This window comes from Eptesicus fuscus, chromosome 5, assembly GCF_027574615.1.
Source record: "Eptesicus fuscus isolate TK198812 chromosome 5, DD_ASM_mEF_20220401, whole genome shotgun sequence".
NCBI lineage: Eukaryota > Metazoa > Chordata > Mammalia > Chiroptera > Vespertilionidae > Eptesicus > Eptesicus fuscus.
This window is the reverse complement of record NC_072477.1, coordinates 92,482,633-92,502,744: the sequence shown is the minus strand read 5'-3', so window position 1 is coordinate 92,502,744 and position 20,112 is coordinate 92,482,633. Positions and strand designations below refer to the sequence as shown.

General features: G+C 42.5%; 1 long non-coding RNA gene across 1 annotated transcript; it reads left to right on the top strand.

The window, feature by feature from the left end:
* Nucleotides 1–1,614: 1,614 nt before the first annotated feature.
* LOC129149027 (uncharacterized) lies at nucleotides 1,615–17,669 on the top strand. Its single transcript, XR_008556010.1, has 3 exons — nucleotides 1,615–1,745; nucleotides 2,013–2,044; nucleotides 17,264–17,669. It is a non-coding gene; the product is annotated as an uncharacterized LOC129149027 (long non-coding RNA).
* Nucleotides 17,670–20,112: the final 2,443 nt, after the last annotated feature.

Below are 20,112 nucleotides of genomic sequence, written 5' to 3'. Positions count from 1 at the left end.
TCTCCTCCCTCCAGTCCCACATATACGTATAACTTATCATTTCAGATCGGTCTCAAACTCTATTTCCTCTTCTTGGGAGAGGCAACTGCTTCTTTCTGTTTCTTTGTGTTTTGTGGCTTTATCAGCTCCGTAACCTGCCATTTATCTCTCCCATTGCGTCTTGTGTTCCAGTTGTGTATGTCTATGTTTTATTAACTCATAAACCTCTGATTCAAACATCTTAGTCAAGACGGTTCCTTTAATAATGCTGAGCATATTTTCAAATTCAACTGATATAAACAAGTGTATTACTTAAAAATGTCTGAGACCTGACCTCTGTTCTTAAATCGCTGGAGGTCTAGTGGTTGACCTACACCTACGGTGTAAAGGTGACAGCAGCTATCAAGCTAAGGACAGGGTGACAGTCACCTGGAGGAGAGAGGGGCGGGTTCTGCTTGTGAAGAGGTGGAAGGGTGGAGGTGGAGGAGTTTTCAAAGAAGGTGATACTGGAAGCCATGGAGTAAGGATAACTCATAACAAGGAGCATCAAAGGACAGAATGCTGAGATGGCAGGCAAAAACATCCCTATCTTCGGGGAAAGGGCAGGGGAGACAAATGCATATAAGGCAAGGAAGAGAAATAAGTAGTTTCACAGAAACTAAGAGAAAAGTATGTTTCTGTAAAAATGGAGTTATAAACACCAAAATTAAGTAGAGAGGTGCCCTGTCAAAGGGTCGTCATTACTGCAAGATTTGTGGGAACTACATGAGTTCCTAATTCTGAGAACAAAGGTAACCTCTGGGCCCTGCAGGATCTCCCACAGGCATTTAAAGCACCTCTTAGAATGTGAGTCTTGGTTGCTATTTGCATGATTTAGAATGGTGTTTTTCAATCTGGGGATTGCACATCTATTTAAGAGGGTTTTTTTTTTTCTTCTCCCTTTATAAAGAGTCCGTGTATTAATCAAGTTGAGAAGCACTGAATTAATTTTCCTGCCTGTGGGTTTTGTGCAAAGTCTCACTCTGGCCAGTAGGAGGCAGCAGAACCTAATGCTCTGAGTGAGTCAGGATCCTTGCTAGAGTCAGCTCTGGGCCAGGGAAGGAGTCCCGCTCATCAGTTCTGCGCCTGTTTCCTTCTCTTTATCCTGAAAAAGGTAAGAATTAACTAATAGCCAAACATCTTCAAACATTAACTTCTGTGGGGGTGCCAGGCACCACTGCAGAAAGCACAGCTGAACAGAACACCATTCTCTCTGACTGGGCTGTGCTCTGACGGGGCCCTGAAATCTGAAAAGCTCAAAGCTTTCTCCATGTGAGTCTTGTTTCATTTCTGCAAACAGAAACTCTAGTATGTAAATTCAAAAGAGACATGAAATGTAGGTTAGGGAAAGATGCCTGGTAGATCTCCAGTATGTCAGTGTGTGTAACTGTAATAAATATCACAGCAAACTCCCACCTGTAGGTATGAAAAAGAGGAAAAGCAAGGGTTTTCCTGACAGTCTCCATTTCCAAACTATCACCTTCATGGTCTAAAATTGTTTAAAATAACTGTTAAGTTTTCTGAATACATTTTAGCAGTCATGTGTCTAATGCAAACACTGCCTATTACTATCGGCTGTAGCAAGAATACTTCGTCTCTCCACTTGCCAGAGGCAGCAGAGCCAGTGAAGTATACCAGCCCCTCCCTGTGTGTGACGTCAGAGAAGTGGTCCAACCTCTCTGATCTTCCCAGCACCTATGAAATTGGACTGGTCATAACAATACTTGGTAAGCGTGTTGGCGAGGATGAAGTGAGTGCCTAGCGCCCAGTGGACACTGAATAAATATTTGGTGAATTATCAGCAGCTGGATGTTTGGCCTCTAATCTGGAATACGACCCAGGGTATTGAATTAGATACCTTCCAAATGTCAATTCTGTGATTCTGAGAGAGTTGGTGAAATGATAAAATGTACTTTCGTTTTGTTTTTTGCTAAAACTACTCACACATTGAACACCTACATGGACATTGCTCCTGCTGATCTTGACCATGTTAGAGCTGTCGGAATAATGAGGTACATCCTCGAAGGTACATCACTCAGCTGCTTTGTTTCCATAAATTGTTTTCTTTGGGAGGTATGCTTCTCGGCAGAGCACCGAAATGACTGCCAGGCACTAAACAGACTCCAGGCAGCTTGAAGGAATTAATGGACTGGGTTCTGTGTTTGGACCCCACAAAGGAGACAGAGTATATAACTAGAGCAAGATGTTCTGTGTAAAATGGTTGTGTGGTTGTATGTGTTTGGAAAGCAGGCCTACTACAGTCTCTTCTTAGTCATAAGGTGCTTGTGTGTATTAAAAGCTCAGTGTAGCTCTATCCCATAGAAATAGAATGCAAGCTACAGATGCAATTTTAAATTGTCTAGCAGCCACGTTAAAGCAAAGAAGGGAACAGATTAAATTAATTTTAATAATTTATTGGGCCCAATATACCCCAAATGGTATCATTTAAACATATAACTGATCTTTAAAAAATTTTTAAAACATATCTTTATATATAAAAGTCTAATATGCAAATAGACCAAACAGTGGAACAACCGAACAACCAGTTGCTATGACACGTGCTGACCACCAGGGGGCACATGTGGAACATGTCGGGCATCAGTAGCAGGCAGCAGAACATGGAACATGGTGGGCATAGGTCGCAGCAGGATGGTGGAGGAGGTGAGTGGGGGCGCCAGACCAAGACGGGGCACTGGTTGCTGTCATCAGGGCGAGCCTCTGGTGGTTACTGAAAATTCTTTGCTCCTGCGTGCCACAGTCCCGCTTGGCACTCACACCTGCTGCTGGCACCAGCCATGCTCGCACCCGCTGCCAGTGCCCGGCACCGGCCCTGATTGCTTGGTGCTGTCAGTGGGTGCCAGCAGCAGCTGCCAGCCCTGATGGCCCCTCAGGGCTTTTCCACCTCTCCCTGCTCCTGAGGGGTGATCGGGGCCAGCAGTTGCCTCTCACACCCACTGCTGGTGTCAGCCCCAATTGCTCCATGCCATCAGTGGGTGCGGGGTGCGAGCGGGGCTGGCGCCGTCAGCGTGTGGGAGTGGTGGCGGCAGGAGTGGGGCTGCCAGCAGAGAGGGGACCGGAGATGCAGCGGGAGGGGCTGGACGGGGGCACAGAGGATGGGCTGAGACCCACCCCTGTGCCCACCGCAGCCTCGCAGTCCACAGTTCCTTTCAAGGTGCACGAATTCGTGCACTGGGCCCCTAGTTACTAAATATTTGAAATACAGACAGCCTATATCCCAGTTTGAATTAACCACATCTCAAGAGGATGGCTGGGGCTCAGCGAATCTGTGCCCTGGAGGGAGCCCCAAATGGAACCTGAAAAGTCATGAAAAAGTTAAAGGGGAAATATTGAAAAAGAATAGAAGGTGAATTTAGATTAATTTAAAGGCCAGGATCTCAGAATAGAACTTGTCCAGGAAAAGGCTTAATGACAATAAGTTAGGATTTAAAACTTGTTGAATGTTAATGACCACTCTCAGCATTTCTCTAACCACCCCCCCTTCCCCCCACTTGGGGAGGCCAGGTGCTGGTATTGTCTTGTTTTTATTCTTGCTTTGAATTTTAGTTTTGTCTTGTGTTTATCTGCTTCTAGGTGGCTATAGGTTGAGGCTATGAAGTGTTGGGCGATTTTTTTTAAAATTTAAAATTCAGGTATATGAACAGCAACTACTTCTCAAGCTCTTTAGCAAGAGACTGTTTTTGCTGCTGTCTCATTCCAATTCTTTGGTGCCCAACGTGGCTGCGTGCTGACATTCTCTTCACTCCCCGTCCCGACTCCCCCATCTGTCTCCTCCTTGGGCCAGCTTTCTTCCCCCAGCCAGAAAAAGCAACCAACTTGAAATATTTAGTTCCTCCTAACCTGCTCAGAAATACTTCCTCTCACATGCCTCTGTAAAATCTTTTTATGATCCACGTATTAATCCATGTGGTTCTTTATCAGTGCTGCGTAAATGTACCATGAACCTGAATCACAGGTCAAAGACCTTCACTCAGCCTTTCTCTAGTGGTTGCTCCAGATGGTTGTGTAGGAAGGAAGTTGGCAGAAGTTTAATCAGACTAGGACTCTTTCAGGAGAATATCTAGCCTACCTCAGAAGTCTCCCAAAGGATGCTTGCTTTTTCTTTTTTTCTTATAATATATTTTATTGATTCTTTACAGAGAGGAAGGGAGAGAGATAGTTAGAAACATCGATGAGAGAGAAACATCGATCAGCTGCCTCCTGCACATCCCCCACTTGGGATGTGCCCGCAAGCAAGGTACATGCCCTTGACCGGAATCGAACCTGGGACCTTTCAGTCCACAGGCCGACGCTTTATCCACTGAGCCACACCGGTTTCGGCGATGCTTGCTTTTCCCTCGCAAGGATTTCCCTTGGTCTAAAGTCTGTTAACAATGTAAAAGGCAGAGCCTCCTCTAGGGTTACCTAATGGGTATCTCCTTTTGTTGTGAAGGAAGGTGTGTAATTAGCTGGACCAGGTTCAGACACCTGATCCAAGGTGGATCTCCTGAGGATGTTCCTGAAGCACTAACTTCCCAAGTTACCTTTCCAACGGGCCGTGCCGTGTCACAGAGCCACTATCCGATTGCTCCTCTTGGAGGCATCAGGCATCTGCTGGGCTCAGAGGAGCCTGTTTTATGTAAACTTGCACAGCTCACTCCATCATCTTGAGACTTGTGTATAGATCCTGGCTTTGAGTTGGGACCACATGCGTTTGATAAATTTTTTGGAAAGTAAGCACTTTGTTAAGCCAGGATTCCTTATGATCCTTTCCCTGACTTAGCTGTGAAAAAAATATCTACACGTATTTTGATCGCACTTTTTGAAAGTTACTTGAACCTTTTTTGGTGACAAAACAACTTTTAAGGCAAAGAATGTTGACTTTGGTGCCTTTCCCTCCTGTGGTTGAGGTTACTTTCCTTCTGCAGCGGGAGAAGAAAGGTAGGCAGGTTAAACAGCCTATAAACAGAGAGGGAGAGGAGTTTAGGGCAAGGGGCCCTAACGCTCCTGTCTGGGCCTGTCAGCTTGGGGCTCCTGTGACTTCTTGCTCTTTCAACCTTACTCTCCTCTCGGTTAATATTTACTCTCAGAAGCTGATAAAGGTTATTTATACCTTAAGATTTTTTAAAGATACAATACATATGTCATAAAATTCACCCCTTTAATGTGCTTTTTTAGTATATTCCAAAATTGTGCAACCATTACCACTATCTAATTCCAGAACATTTTCATCACCCCAAAATAAACTCCGTGTCTGCTAGTAGTTACTCTCCATTTGCTTCTCCCTCAGCATTATCTACTTTCTGTCTGTAGAGCTTTACCTGTTCTGGATATGTTCTATAAAAGGAATAAGTCGATATGTGATCAGTGTGTCTGGCTTCTTTTACTTAGAATACAGTTTTTAAGGTTCATCCATGTTGTAGCATGAATCAGTACTCAGTCCTTTTTATGGCTGACTAATACTGCATTGTCTGTATGTACTTCATTTTGTTCATTCATACATCAGTTAATGAACATTTGTGTTATTCCCACCTGTTAGCTATTATGAATAATGCTGTTGTGAACATTCCTTTACAGCTTTTTGTGTTTTGTTTCTTTTGGAATGGAATTTCTGGGTCATATGGTAACTCAATGTTAAACTTAAAAAAAAAATTCTTTATTGTTTAAAGTATTACCTATGAATCTTTTTTTTTCCCCACTGACCTCTCCCTGCTCATTCCCCCCCCCCCACCGCCAGCACATGCCCTCACCCCCGCTACTGACTGTGTCCATGGGTTATGCTTATATGCATGCATACAGGACCTTTGGTTGATTTCTCAACCCCCCGGCCGCCCCTCCCCAACCTTTCCTCTGAGGTTGGATGGAATGTTCGATGCTTCTATATCTCTGGATCTATTTTAGTTCATTAGTTTATGTTGTTCATTATATTCCACACTAGAGGCCCGATGCACGAAATTTGTACAAGGAGCTCCGCCCTCACAGCCACAGCTTCATCCGAAGGTCGTTTGGCTCTCCGGTCTAATTAGTATATTACACTTTTATTATTATAGATATGAGTGAGATCATGTGATATTTATCTCTCTCCGACTGGTGTGTTTTGCTTAGCATAATGCTCTCCAGTTCCATCCATGCTGTTGCAAATGGTAAGAGTTCCTTCTTTTTTGCAGCAGTGTAGTATTCCATTGTGTAGATGTACCACAGCTTCTTAATCTATTTGTCTGCTGATGGGCACTTAGGCTGTTTCCAAATCTTAGCTACTGTATATTGTGCTGCTATGAACATAAGGATGCAAATATCCTTTCTGATTGGTATTTCTGGTTTCTTGGGATATTTTCCTAGAAGTGGGATTACTGGGTCAAATGGTAGTTCCATTTTTAGTTTTTTGAGGAAACTCCATACTGTTCTCCACAGTGGCTGCACCAGTCTGCATTCCCACCAGCAGTGCAGGAGGGTTCCTTTTTCTCCGCATCCTCGCCAGCACTTGTCATTGTTGATTTGTTGATGATAGCCATTCTGACAGGTATGAGATGGTACCTCATTGTTGTTTTGATTTGCATCTCTCGATGATTAGTGACTTTGAGCATGTTTTCATATGTCTCTTAGCCTTCTGTATGTCTTCTTTTGTAAGGGGTCTATTTAGGTCCTTTGCCCATTTTTTGATTGGATTGTTTATCTTCCTTTTATTAAGTAGTATGAGTTCCCTGTAAATTTTGGAGATTAATCCCTTATTGGAGGTAACGTTGGCAAATATGTTCTCCCATGCAGTGGGCTTTCTTGTTGTTTTGTTAATGATTTCTTTTGCTGTGCAGAAGCTTTTTATTTTGATGTAGTCCCATTTGTTTATTTTCTCCTTAGTTTCCATTGTCCTAGGAGCTGTATCAGTAAAAATATTGCTACAACATATGTCTGATATTTTGCCGCCTATGGATTCTTCTAAGATTTTTATGGTTTTCTGTCTTACGTTTAAGTTCTTTATCTATTTTGAGTTTATTTTTGTGAATGGTGTAAGTTGGTGGTCTAATTTCATTTTATTGCATGTATCTATTCAATTTTCCCAACACCAATTATTGAAGAGACTATCTTGACTTCATTGTATGCTCTTGCCTCCTTTGTCAAATATTAATTGAGCATAATGGCTTGGGTTGATTTCTAGGTTCTTTGTTCTGTTCCATTGGTCTATATATCTGTTCTTGTGTCAGTACCAGGCAGTTTTGAGAACAGTGGCTTTGTAATATAGCTTGATATCTGGTATTGTGACCCTTCCAACTTTGTTCTTCTTTTCAGGACTGCTGCGGCTATTCAGGGTTGTTTTTTTTTAATTTTTTATTCCATATGAATTTTCGGAGAGTTTGTTCTAGGTCTGTGAAATATGCTGTTGGTATTTTAATGGGGATTGCATTGAATCTATAGACTGCTTTGGGTAGTATAGATATTTTAATGATGTTGATTCTACCAATCCATGAGCATGGTATATTCTTTCATTTGTTTATGTCTTCCTCTATCACTTTTTCAACGTCCTGTAATTTTCCAAGTACAGGTCTTTTACCTCCTTAATTAAGTTTATTCCTAGGTATCTTAATTGTTTTGTTGCAATGGTAAATGGGATTGTATTTTTAGTTTCTCTTTCTGTGAGTTCATTGTTGGTGTACAAAAAAGTCATTGATTTCTGGGTGTTCATCCTGCTATATTGCCAAATTCATTTATTAAGTCTAATAGTTTTTTGGTGGAGTCTTTAGGGTTTTCTATGTAAAATATCATGCCATCTGGGAATAATGACAGTTTTACTTCTTCTTTTCCAATTTGGATGCCTTTTATTTCTTTTTCTTGTCTGATTGCTATGGCTAGCACTTCCAGTACTATGCCAAACAGGAGTGGTGAAAGTGGGCATCCCTGTATTGTTCCTGTTCTATGGGGAAATGATTTTAGATTTTGCCCATTGAGTATGATGTTGGCGGTAGGTTTGTCATAGGAGGCTTTTATTATGTTGAGGTATGATCCCTCTATTCCCACTTTGCTAAGAGTTTTTATCAAGAAAGGGTGTTGGATTTTGTCAAATGCTTTTTCTGAATCAATTGATATGACTCTGTGATTTTTATCTCTCAATTTGTTTGTGTGATGTATCATGTTTATTGATTTGAGGATGTTGTACCAGCTTTGCATCCCCAGAATAAATCCCACTTGGTCATGATGTATGATCTTTCTGATGTAATGCTGGATCCGATTTGCTAGAATTTTGTTGAGGATTTTAGCATCTATGTTCACAGGGATATTGGCCTGTAATTCCCTTTCTTTGTAGTGTCTTTATCTGATTTTGGGATTAGGGTAATGCTGGCTTCATAGTAAGAGCTTGGATGTGTTCCTTCCTCTTGAATTTTTTTGAATAATCTGAGTAGGATAGGTTTTAGTTCTTCTTTTAATGTTTGGTAAAACTCCCCTGTGAAGCCATCCAGACCAGGCTTTTGTTTGCTGGAAGTTTTTTCAATTTCATCAGTAGTTATAGGCCTATTCAGGTTTTTTTATTCTTTCTGATTGAGTTTTGGAAGATTGTATTTTTCTAGGAATATGCCCATTTCATCTAGGTTGTCCAGTTTGTTGGAGTAGAGTTGTTCATAGTATTTTTTAACAATTCTTTGTATGTCTGTGGGATTGGTTGTTACTTCAGCTCTTTCATTTCTTATTTTATTAATTAAGTCCTCTCTCTTTGTTTCTTGGTGAGCCTGGCTAGAGGTTCATCAATCATGTTTATCCTTTCAAAGAACCCGCTCTTGATTTTATTGATCTTTTGTATTATTATTATTATTATTATTATTATTTTTTTTTGTCTCTATGTTGTTTATTTCTGCTCTAATCTTTATTATTTTCTTCCTTCTACTTACTCTGGGTTTTTCTTGTTGCTCTCTTTCTAATTCTTTAAGTTTCAGGGTTATATAATTTATTACCATTTTTTCTTGTTGTTTTTTTTTTTCAGATAGGTCTGTAGAGCTATGAACTTCCCTCTCAGGACTGCTTTCACTGTATCCCATAGATTTTGGATTGTTGTTGTTTTTTTTATTTTATTTTAATGAATCTTTATTGTTCAGATTACAACTGTTTCTCCTTTTTCCCCCCATATCTCCCCACCACCCAGTTCCCACCCCCCCTCTACCCTTACCTCCCCCCCTGCTGTCCTTATCCATAGGTGTATGATTTTTGTCCAGTCTCTTCCCATACTCCCCACACAGACACCCCTTTCCCCCTGAGAATTATCAATCCACTCGCATTCTATGCCTCTAATTCTATTAAGTTTACCAGTTTATTCTGTTCCTCAGATTTTTAATTCACTTGACATTTAGATTCACTTGTTGATAGATATGTATTTGTTGTTCATAATTTTTATCTTTCTTCTTCTTTTTCCTCTTTTTAAAGAATACCTTTCAGCATTTCATATAATACTGGTTTGGTGGTGATGAACTCCTTTAGCTTTTTCTTATCTGTGAAGCTCTTTATCTGACCTTCAATTCTGAATGATAACTTTGCTGGGTAGAGTAGTCTTGGTTGTAGGTTCCTGCTATTCATCACTTTGAATATTTCTTGCCACTCCCGTCTGGCCTGCATGGTTTCTGTTGAGAAATTAGCTGATAATCGTATGGGAGCTCCCTTGTAGGTAACTAACTGTTTTTCTCTTGCTGCTTGTAAGATTCTCTCTTTGTCTTTTGCCCTTGGCATTTTAATTATGATGTGTCTTGGTGTGGTCCTCTTTGGATTCCTTTTGTTTGGGGTTCTGTGTGCTTCCTGGACTTGTAAGTCTATTTCTTTCATCAGGTGGGGGAAGTTTTCGTTCATTATTTCTTCAAATAGGTTTTCAGCATCTTGCTCTCTCTCTTCTTCTGGTACCCCCATAATTCGGATGTTGGTTCGCTTGAAGTTGTCCCAGAGGCTTCTTACACTATCTTCAACTTTCTGAATTCTCTTCTCTTCATGCTTCTCTGGAGGAGTGTCCTTAGCCTCTGTGTATTCCAAATCTTTGAGTTGATTCTTGCGATCCTCTAGTCTGCTGTTGGGTCTCTGTATAATATCTAATCTAATAATAGACAAATATGCAAATTGACTGCACCTTCGCTACACCTAAGCCACTCCCACCAGCCAAGCCACGCCCACCAGTCAATCAGGACGAGTATGCAAATTACCTCAACAAAGATGGCGGCTAATTTGCATATCAAGACAGCGTCGAAAGAAGCCAAGAGCTGCAGAAGGGAGTAAAGCTTCGAAGAAGCAAGCAAGCCGGGAGGGGGCGGGGGAGGAGAAGGGAGGAGCGAAGTCAGGGCCAGGGGCGAACGGAAAAGCAGGCGGGCTGGAGGAGAAGGCGGTGCGAGTGACAAGGGCGGAGCGGAGGCGGGGCCGGGGGCGACGGGGAAAGCAGGCGGGCTGGAGGAGAAGGCGGGCCGGGTGACAAGGGCGGAGGGGAGGCGGGGTAGAGTGCAGCAGGAAATCCTATTGCAGGATTTTTCCTGCAACGGGAAAGCTAGTATATATATATATATATATATATATATATATATATATATATATATATATATTTTAAATATATTTTATTTATTTTTTACAGAGAGGAAGGGAGAGGGATAGAGAGCTAGAAACATAGATGAGAGAGAAGCGTCGACCAGCTGCCTCCTGCACACCCCCTACTGGGGCTGTGCCTGCAACCCATGTAAATGCCCTTGACCGGAGTCGAACCCGGGACCTTTCAGTCCGCAGACCGACACTCTATCCACTGAGCCAAACCGGTCTCGGCTGTATAATATTTTTTATCTCAGTCAGTGTATGTTTAATTTCTAGTTGGTCCTTTTTCATATCCTCGAGGGTCTCATTGAATTTATCGGCCTTTTCCATGAAATTCTTGAAAAACCTTATAACCGTGGTTTTGAACTCTATGTCCAGTCGCTTGTTTTCCTCCATTTCTTTGGTTTGTGATCTGTTTCCTTGCCTCCTCATTTTCTCTGCTTCCCTGAATTGGTAGGGTAGTTTTGTGTACTAGATGTCCTATTGGTTCAATGGGTCAGCCTCCCAGTTACTTGAGGTGGACACTCTTGGTGTACCCTTGTGTACTGTGTGTCCCCCAGCAGGAGCTACAGCAAGAACTAGTTTTCTCCTCCTTTGCTTGGGCGGTTTTGGAGCAGTCTGACTGGAGCTGCAGTTAATTTGGTTGAGCTGCCACAGAACAGGCCATTTATATGCAAAAGCCGCTGTGTGGAGCCTGGGCGGGTTTGTAGAATGTGCGGGGCGGGGTCTCAGGGCGGGGCGGGGTCTCAGGGCGTCACTAGGCTAGGGCGTGGCCAACAGCGATGGCTGGTGTCAGCCATCTCTGCCTTTCCACGTTTCCAAGTCCCTGCGCCCCGTGCTCCAGCGCAGTAAAACAATGATTGCTGGGCGCACCTCTGCAAAAAAGTCACTCTCACTTTCCGACCTGATGGCCGAGAGTCCAGCTTCTCCCCGTAGGTGTTTGGGTCCCCCGAGTGTCCCCAGAAACTGGATTTCAGAGTGATCGGGAGCTTGTCTCCCTTTGGGTTGAAGAAAAGCCGCGCACCCAGTGCCAGCCCGGTTCGCACGCCTCGATACCTCACTCAGCTTTTCAGCGTTTGTGCTCCTTTCTCTCCTTAGTTGTAAATCTACCACTCAGCCAGCTTTCCTGTGGTTCTGGGTGGTAGACGTTTTGTCTTTTAGTTGTATTTTTTAAATTGTTGTGTGAGGCAGCAGATTAGTTGTTTAACTATGCCGCCATCTTGGTTCCTCCCAAAATAATCGGATTGTTGTGTTTTCAATGTCATTTGTTTCCAGGATGCTTTTTATTTCTTCTCTGATCTCTTTGGTAAACCAATCATTGTTTAATAGCATGCTATTTAGCCTCCAAGTGCTTGATTTTTTTCATTGTTTTTATTGTAGTTGATTTCTAATTTTATGCCATTGTGATCTGAGAAGATGCTTAGTATGATTTCTATCTTTTGAATTTGAAGAGACTTTGCCTGTGTCCCAATATGTGGTCTATCTTTGAAAATGTCCCAGGTGCACTTGAGAAGAATGTGTAATCTGTTGCTTTGGGATGAAATGTTCTGAAGATGTCAATTAATTTCATCTGATCTAGTGAGTCATTTAGCATTGCTGTTTCTTTGCTGATTTTTTGTTTAGAGGATTTATCCAGTGGTATCAATGGGGCATTAAGGTCCCCTACAATGATTGTATTGCTGTCAATCTCTCCCTTGATATCTTCCAGAAGTTTGTTTATGTATTGGGTGCATATATGTTCACCAGAGTTATATCCTCTTGTTGAATAACTCCCTTTAGTATTATGAAGTGGCCCTCCATATCTCTTGTTATAGCCTTCACTTTCAGGTCTAATTTGTCAGATATAAGTATTGCTACCCCAGCTTTTTTTTTTTCCATTTCCATTTGCCTGAAAAATTATTTTTCATTCCTTTACTATCAGTCTGTGTGAGTCCTTTGTTCTGAGGTGGGTCTCTTGTAGACAGCAAATATATGGGTCATATTTTCTTATCCATTCAGCTACCCTATGTATTTTGATTAGAGCATTTAGTCCATTTACTTTTAAGGTTATTATTGATAGGTACTTGTTTATAGTCATTTTTATTCTTTATGCCTGTGTTCCTTCTTCCCTTTCTATTTCTTCTTTTTGCAGCAGTCCTTTTAGCATTCCTTGCATTGCTGGCTTGGTGGTAATAAACTTCCTTAGTCTTTTTTTTTTTTGTCTGTGAAGCTCCTGATTTCACCTTTAATTTTGAATGATAGCCTTGGTGGGTATATTATTCTTGGATTCAGTCCCTTGCTTTGCATCACTTTGTATATTTCATTCCATTTCCTTCTGGCCCGATGTGTTTCTGTTGAGAAATCAGTTGATAGTCTAATGGGAGATCCCTTGTAGGTAACTTTCTGTCTCTCTCTGGCAGCCTTTAAGATTCTTACTTTGTTATTGATGTTTGCAAATTTAATTATGATGTGTCTTGGTGTGTGTCTTTTGGGGTTCACCCTGTTTGGGACTCTGTGTGCTTCTTGGACTTGTATGTCTTTTTTCTTCTTAACATCAGGGAAGTTTTCTGTCATTATTTCTTCAAACAGGTTTTCTATTTCTTGCTCAGCTTCCTCTCCTTCTGGCACCCCTATTATGCAGATGTTGGTTTGTTTCATGTTGTCCCAAAGCTCCCTTAGGCTCTCCTCCTGCTTTTAAAGTTTTTTTTTTTTCCAGTTGCTGTTCTGCTTGGGTGTTTTTTCTACATTGTCTTCTAACTCACTGATGCAGTCCTCAGCTTCTTCTAGTCTACTGTTGAAACCTTCCATTGGATTCTTTAATGTAGCTATGTCATTCTTCATTTCTTCTTGATGCCTTTTCATGTTGGTGACATTCTCATTCAGCTCCTTATAATTCTCATTGAATTGTGTGTATTTGTCATCCAGATATTTGATCATCCTTATAACCATTACTCTGAATTCTTTCTCTGACAAGTTACTTGCCTCCATTTCATTTAATTCATTTTCTGGTGATTCCTCTTTTTCTTTCCTTTGGGGGATTGTTTCTTTGTCTTCCCATTGTTGCTGTAACATTTTAATTGTTTCGGTCTTAGATCCAACTGCTTTGCTACCCAGGTTCTCTTGGGGGTGGTTCTATGTAGTTGGTGATTTTGGGGGCCCAGTGGTGCAGTCTCTCAGGTCTCCTGAGCTTGGTGTTCTAATGGAGCCCCTACTTGAACTAGTTGTGTTCTCCTGATATAGTTGGCTCTTGAATGTTAGTTTCTTATTTGTGAATGAAGTCTTGTTATGGGTTGTTTGGCAATGTGACTCACCCCTAGCTTTGTTGTGCAAGCTGTTGTGGATGTGGTTGTGGTTCCGGCTCTTGTGGAAAGAGTTGCCTGAGGTCTCACTGGTATGTGCTCACTGTGAGATCCTGGCGTCCATGGCCTGAGGCTCAGGTAGTGTGACTTTGGCCGGTGTTGTGTGACTCTTGCTGGAGTAGTGTCACTCTGAAATTCACTACAAGGGTCCTGGAGCCCCTGACAGTGGGAGGCAGCTGTCCCATAGTCTGCAGTTGAAGCAGTGGGACTCTGGCCAGGGTTATTTCCCTCGGCATATCACAAGGGGATCCAGGAGCCAGCGGCTGGGGTTGTGGGAATCTCAGAGTCTGTGGCTGAAACAGCATGACCTTGTTTGGGGAGGTGAGTCCTCAGTAACTCACTAAGGTGTCCAGAAGCAGGCAGCCAGGAGGGGGAAGTCATAGATCCTGCTGAGAGAGATGTGTGCCCTTGGTTTGAGAGGCATGGACCCAGAGGCAGCTCACAGAGGGGCCCAGGAGTCATCTGCTGGGTGGTGGGCTCAGAGGGCCTGCTCTCTGGAATGGCACAACCGCAGTGTCCAGAGGCCAGCATCTGGAGAGGGGGAAGTCCCAGTTTCTGCTGATGGAGCCTTGCACCCTTGGAGGTGGATGTCCTGGGGTCTGCAGGTCTGCGGGTGGGGCAGCACAACTTTGTCTGGAGTGGCTGCAGGGCCCTGGCAGTGTCCAAGGCCAGTCTGGGTGGTGGTGAGGCTGGGTTCCTAGTGGAGGCCGCTCTCCCCTTCAAGATGGCGTGGGCCTCAATGTTTAACTTTTTGAGAAACTGTCTGTTTTCCAAAGTGGCTGCACCATTTTACATTCCCATTAGCAATGTATGAGGGTGCCAGTTTCTCCACAGTCTCACTAACATTGGTTAGTGTCTTGCTTTTTGGTTATGGCTATCGTAGTAGACATGAAGTTGTAACTTGTTATGGTTCTGGTTTGTATTTCCCTAATGGCTAATGGTGTTGAGCATCTTTTTATGTGTTTATTGGCCATTTATATATTTTCTTTGGAGAAATGTATCTTCAAATTCTCTGTCCATTTTTTCAATTGGTTTGTGACTGTCATCGTTGAGTTTAAGAGTTCTTTATGTATTCTGGATACTAGACCTTAATCAGATATATGATTTGCACATGCTTTTTTCTATTCTGTAAATCATCTTTTTACTTTCTCAATAGCTTTCTTTGAAGCACAGAAATTTTTCATTTTGACAAAGCCCAATTTGTTTATTTTTTAATTTGGTGCCTCATATTTAGGTTATTTTTAAGCTATGTCACCTCTTTGAGTGTACTTATATTTTAAACCTTAGCTTTAGTTATAGAATGTCAGTCTTTGCCTTCACTTGAAATAATGTAAGCATAACTATCAAGTCAGCAAGGATTGGGTGGGGGGCAGGGAGAACACTCAAACTACTAGTATTCTAGAAAACACTAGGTCACAGATCAATACTGAGATAGATACCTCGGTGTGTGTGTGTGTGTGTGTGTGTGTATGTGTGTGTGTGTGTGTGTGTGTGTGTGTGTGTGTACAAATAGGCATTGCTTGAGGGTCTGAGAAATATGACACGGGATTGAAAAGAAAGTGGAATGCAGACTAGAATTGAAATGGAAATAGAGAGTGAAAACACCACTTTTCATACCTGTATAATTCACCCGTTGCAAATTCTTCCCATCCAAACTGGAGATGATGCCCCTAAACATGGTCTTCGGTCTCCTCTCCCAAATTTATCATGTTAATCCTTCTGCCTGGAGCACGTCACTGTCTCCTGTCAGAGTCCTCATCCTCCAGGCCTGTCTCCAATGCAGCCCCTACGGAGGGACACTGAAGCCAACAACCCTCCGTTGGGCCTTGTTTACACTTTTATTTGCACATTTGCTACATTCTGCTTTGTGCCCACATGCTCCTTAAGAATGTTGAATTTGGGGGGCTGGGTCAAATTTCTCTGCTGCATTGAACACTGTAGGTTCTTAGTTAATACTAGTGGCCTTGACCTGAACATCATCTGCTGACTTGTTCTGAGCTTAGAGCCACTTTATTTAACATTTTTGTGAGTCTTATAAACTTGACCTTTTATCAAGTATGCACTTAACCTTAACAGTCTTTTGGTTAGCCCAGCCAGTGTGGCTCAGTGGTTGAGTGTGGACCTATGAACCAGGCAGTTTACCAAGGCACATGCCCAGGTTGCGGCAGCTCGATCCCCAGTAGTGGGGCGTGCAGGAGGCAGTTAATCAATTTTGTCATCATTGATGTTTCTGTCTCTCTCTCCCTCTTCCTTCCTCTCTGAAATCAATATATATATATATAGTCCTGTGGACTCTGACAGGAGACAGTGACGTGCTCCAGGCAGAAGGATTAACATGATAAATTTGGGAGAGGAGACCGAAGACCATGTTTAGGGGCATATATATATATATATATATATATATATATATATATTATATAAATAGAATCATACAATATGTAACCTTTTGTATTTGACTTCTTTTCACCTGGCACAGTGTTTCAAGGTTTATCCATGTTGTAGAATATATCAGTACTTAATTCCTTTTCATGGCTGAATAATATTCCATTGTGTTGTCCTCCTAATATTTTTAAAACAATATTAAATTTAATTACTTGCTATCTGGAAACAAATGTGTTAGGCAGGAAAGATAGCTGTGAGGGCTGGAGGAAGGGAAGGGGAAAAAAGGGGAATTTATCTCACCCAATAAACAAAGAAGTCAGCAGTCTTGGGACTTTCCAATATAAAATCACCAGATGTTCTCATAAATTCTGGGAAAAGCTGCAACAATATAAAAGGGGAACCTTGATATCTAGTCTATCCAGCAGGGAAACCTTGAAACCTATGGGGGACAGAAGGAGTATAAAACCTTTGAACCCCCACCAGGCAGGGCACTTGTACTAACTGAGTTGCCTGCGTATGCTTTATGCCAAGTCTATTCTTATTAAATTCCCTTGCTATGCTTCAATACTGCTTTCTGTCACTCGTCTAACTTCTTTCTCTCAAGTGTGACAAGAGCTGAGGAGGGGAGAGCCCCCTCTGACTTGGTGGCTCTCCTGTAACAAATAGACCAACAGTCTCTACCAGCCCTTCACAGTGTTACGTAACCACAGCCTGATGGACAGAATATTACTCTAACAGGATTGAACCTATTAATCACTGTAGTCAAAGCCAACTCTAATTAATCAGATAGTGTAAGCTATTCCAATTTAATTCCACTCAAATAACATCATGAAATTTGGGCACTATGAAGAATCATTGGCAGAAGAAAATAGATGTAAATAAAGCCTCTGATTCTGTTAGGGGCAGAAATAGAATATTGGGGACCAGCTATAATTAAATGAAATATTAAACATGCTTTGTTAACTGTGATTGTTTTGTTCTGATTAAAGAAAGCACATTCCAACCTGGCTGGGAGTTGCACATAGGACCTGGGAGCTCACCTGGAAATGTGGCCCATCCTCCACACCTGGAAGCTGCTTATTACCATGGAAAGATTAACAACCTTCTTGCAGAAACCAGAGCCGCCAGCCCTTTGAAGACCCCCAGCCCTTTGTAAACCTGCAGGCCTTTGCAAATCCCCAGCCCACATTACCTGTAAACTGCCCATTTGGCATACTCTTTTGCCTACTTCCCCATGTAATCTTCGTCCCAATATTAGCAGCTGGCTTATGGAGGGGTGCAGAGCAGATTTTTGTGAATGACCTGCTGCTCTCCCATACTGCCAGCATTATTGGAATAAATGCTCATATATGAGCTATAAATTTATCTCTTAGAGTTTTACCTCTTTTCTATGAATTCCTGTGCTTGTACAATATTAATAAAAAGTGTATGCCTTTTGTTAATTTGTCTTTTGTTAGTTTATTTGTAGGCCTCCACGTACAGAACTTAAGAGGCTAGAGGAAAATTTTTCCTCCCTGATAGCATGTGCCTACAACATGGGTGGTGTTAGGGTCGCCGAAGGAAGAACGCATGAGGCCAAAGTAGGTTGGGATTATAAATTTATTAGGTCATCTGGATACCAGATGGGCCAGCACCCAGGGACAGGGAGTCAGAGATTTTAAAGGATTCTAGGCAGGCTTTTTTCTGGACGGAGAATTTTCTGGGTGGGTCCTGAAGAAAATGATACTGGTCTTAGCAAGTGGAATATGGTCTAAGCAAAAGAAAAAGTCAGTTATGAAGTAGGCTAAAGGTCAGTTCCCAGGGGAGGCGATATCCATTCAATTATTTGATCAGACCCAACAGGTGGAAGACCAGAGGCATGCTCTGCTTTTTGCCACTGGAGATCAGGGTTCCATCTCAGAACTTGCTTCAATGCCTTGGCAGTATGGGAATTTGCCAAGGCTGTTTTTGTGATGACCATTCACTCGAATTGCTTGGTAAATACCTGTTGACAAATTGGCTGATGACATGCTAACAGGAATTAGCAGAGAACAGCATTTTTGTAATGAATTTTAGTCATAGACTCAGAACAGAAAAGGGAGTAGAGGCAGGCAGATGGTAAGGTGGGACTTGGGAGAAGAGGAAAAGCTGTGCTTACTGACAAGAGTCAGAGGTACAAAGTACAACTGAGCCATACCAGCCAGAGGTATTGTTATTAGCTTCTCTTATTTACATAAGAAAAAAGGAAACTTACACCAAAGGTAAAAGGGAGTTATACACATTGTTGGTTGATTTGAAGAGAAGTGATCGTCCAGTTGTTCAGAAAGGATGTTTAGACATCTGAAAAACCTTCCAAAGCAAGAGTTTGTTTAAAGAATTTAGAGTACATGTCTCTCAACTGTAATCCCAAGAGACATGTTAGTGACATTTCGCTTCCTAGAATAAGTGTTTACTAAGCTTTCGGAGAAAGATAATACATGACACATCATAAAAAATATTTAGGGATAGAAATGGGAGCCTCTGATTTAAGTTTTCAATTGCACTTCACCAACCAGGACGAAAAACCAACACTTTTAGTCCAGCCGGTGTGACTCAGCGGTTTACTCATGGACCTATGAACCAAGAGGTCATGGTTTGATTCCCAGTTAGAGCATATGCCCGGGTTGGAGGCTCAAATCCTGGTGTGGGGCATGCAGGAGGCAGCCAATCAATGATTCTCTCTCATCATTGATGTTTCTATCTCTCGCTTTCTCTCCCTTCCTCTCTGAAATCAATAAAAATATACAAAAACAAAACAAATGCTTTTATGTCTTCAGTGAGAAATAACGTGGTTAGGAAATATGCTGTTTTAATGTGGCTGTCAAGCAGCTACAATGCCAGCCAAGTAAAATACTGAGCCAGATTGGGGTGTAGACAGAGGAATGTGCAGTTGCACATGGCAGGGAGATGGTGGAACAATCCTTCCACCTTTTCAGAGAAACGTAGATGTGAAAGTGAAACATTGATAGGCTGCCTCCTGCACGCCCCCTACCAGGAATCGAACTTGCAACCTTTTGGTGCAAGGGACAATGTCAAACCAACTGAGCGACACCAGCCAGGGCAATCCTTCCACCTCTGAGAGCAGAGCCGGGTTACCGGATTATTGTACCGAGCCCAGGCAGTGACAGCCTGTAAACACAGGTTGATGGAGCATTTAAACTTGGGGCTCCTGAAACGGACCTGCTCAGTGTGTAGGCTGGGGAGCCTTTCCTCCTAGAGGTGAAATGATCTCTCTGTCCCCTGTGGGATTAAAGGACATTTTAGTTTGATTTTAGTTTGCACTGGATCAGAATGGAAGAGGTGGGTGGGGGAGGTAGCCCACACAGTGGAGACTAGAGAGCAAGAAAAAATGAAACACTGGATTCTGAGAACAGACATAAAAGAAGAAGTCCGGTTAGTGAAAAGGAAGGAGCGAACGGTGAGAAAGGAAAGCGCAGTGTGGCCCATCGGCGAGAAAGGACCAAGAACCAGTGGAAACTGGTAACTTTCCCCGGGCAGCAGTTCTAGCCGGGCCAAGGAATCCAAGCCCGATGGCCAAAGATTGGAGGTACAAGACTCAAGAAGAGTTCAGAAGTTCAGGGAAATAAAGGAGGATTATCATTTAAGGTTCTGTGAACCAGAGTAAAAGTGAAGTGACAGAGCCCCGGGAGTGGTGGGGGTGGGGGTGGTGTTGGGGGGGTGTTGTTGGTGGTGGTGGCAGAATGGGAGGAGACAGGGGGAGAGGGAGGGAAGCACTCATTTAGAGTGAGCGCCACAAGTGGGTGCACAGAGGGAGAGGGCGAGGAACCTAAGTAAACAGATTGAGGTGGGCCAGCCTTCC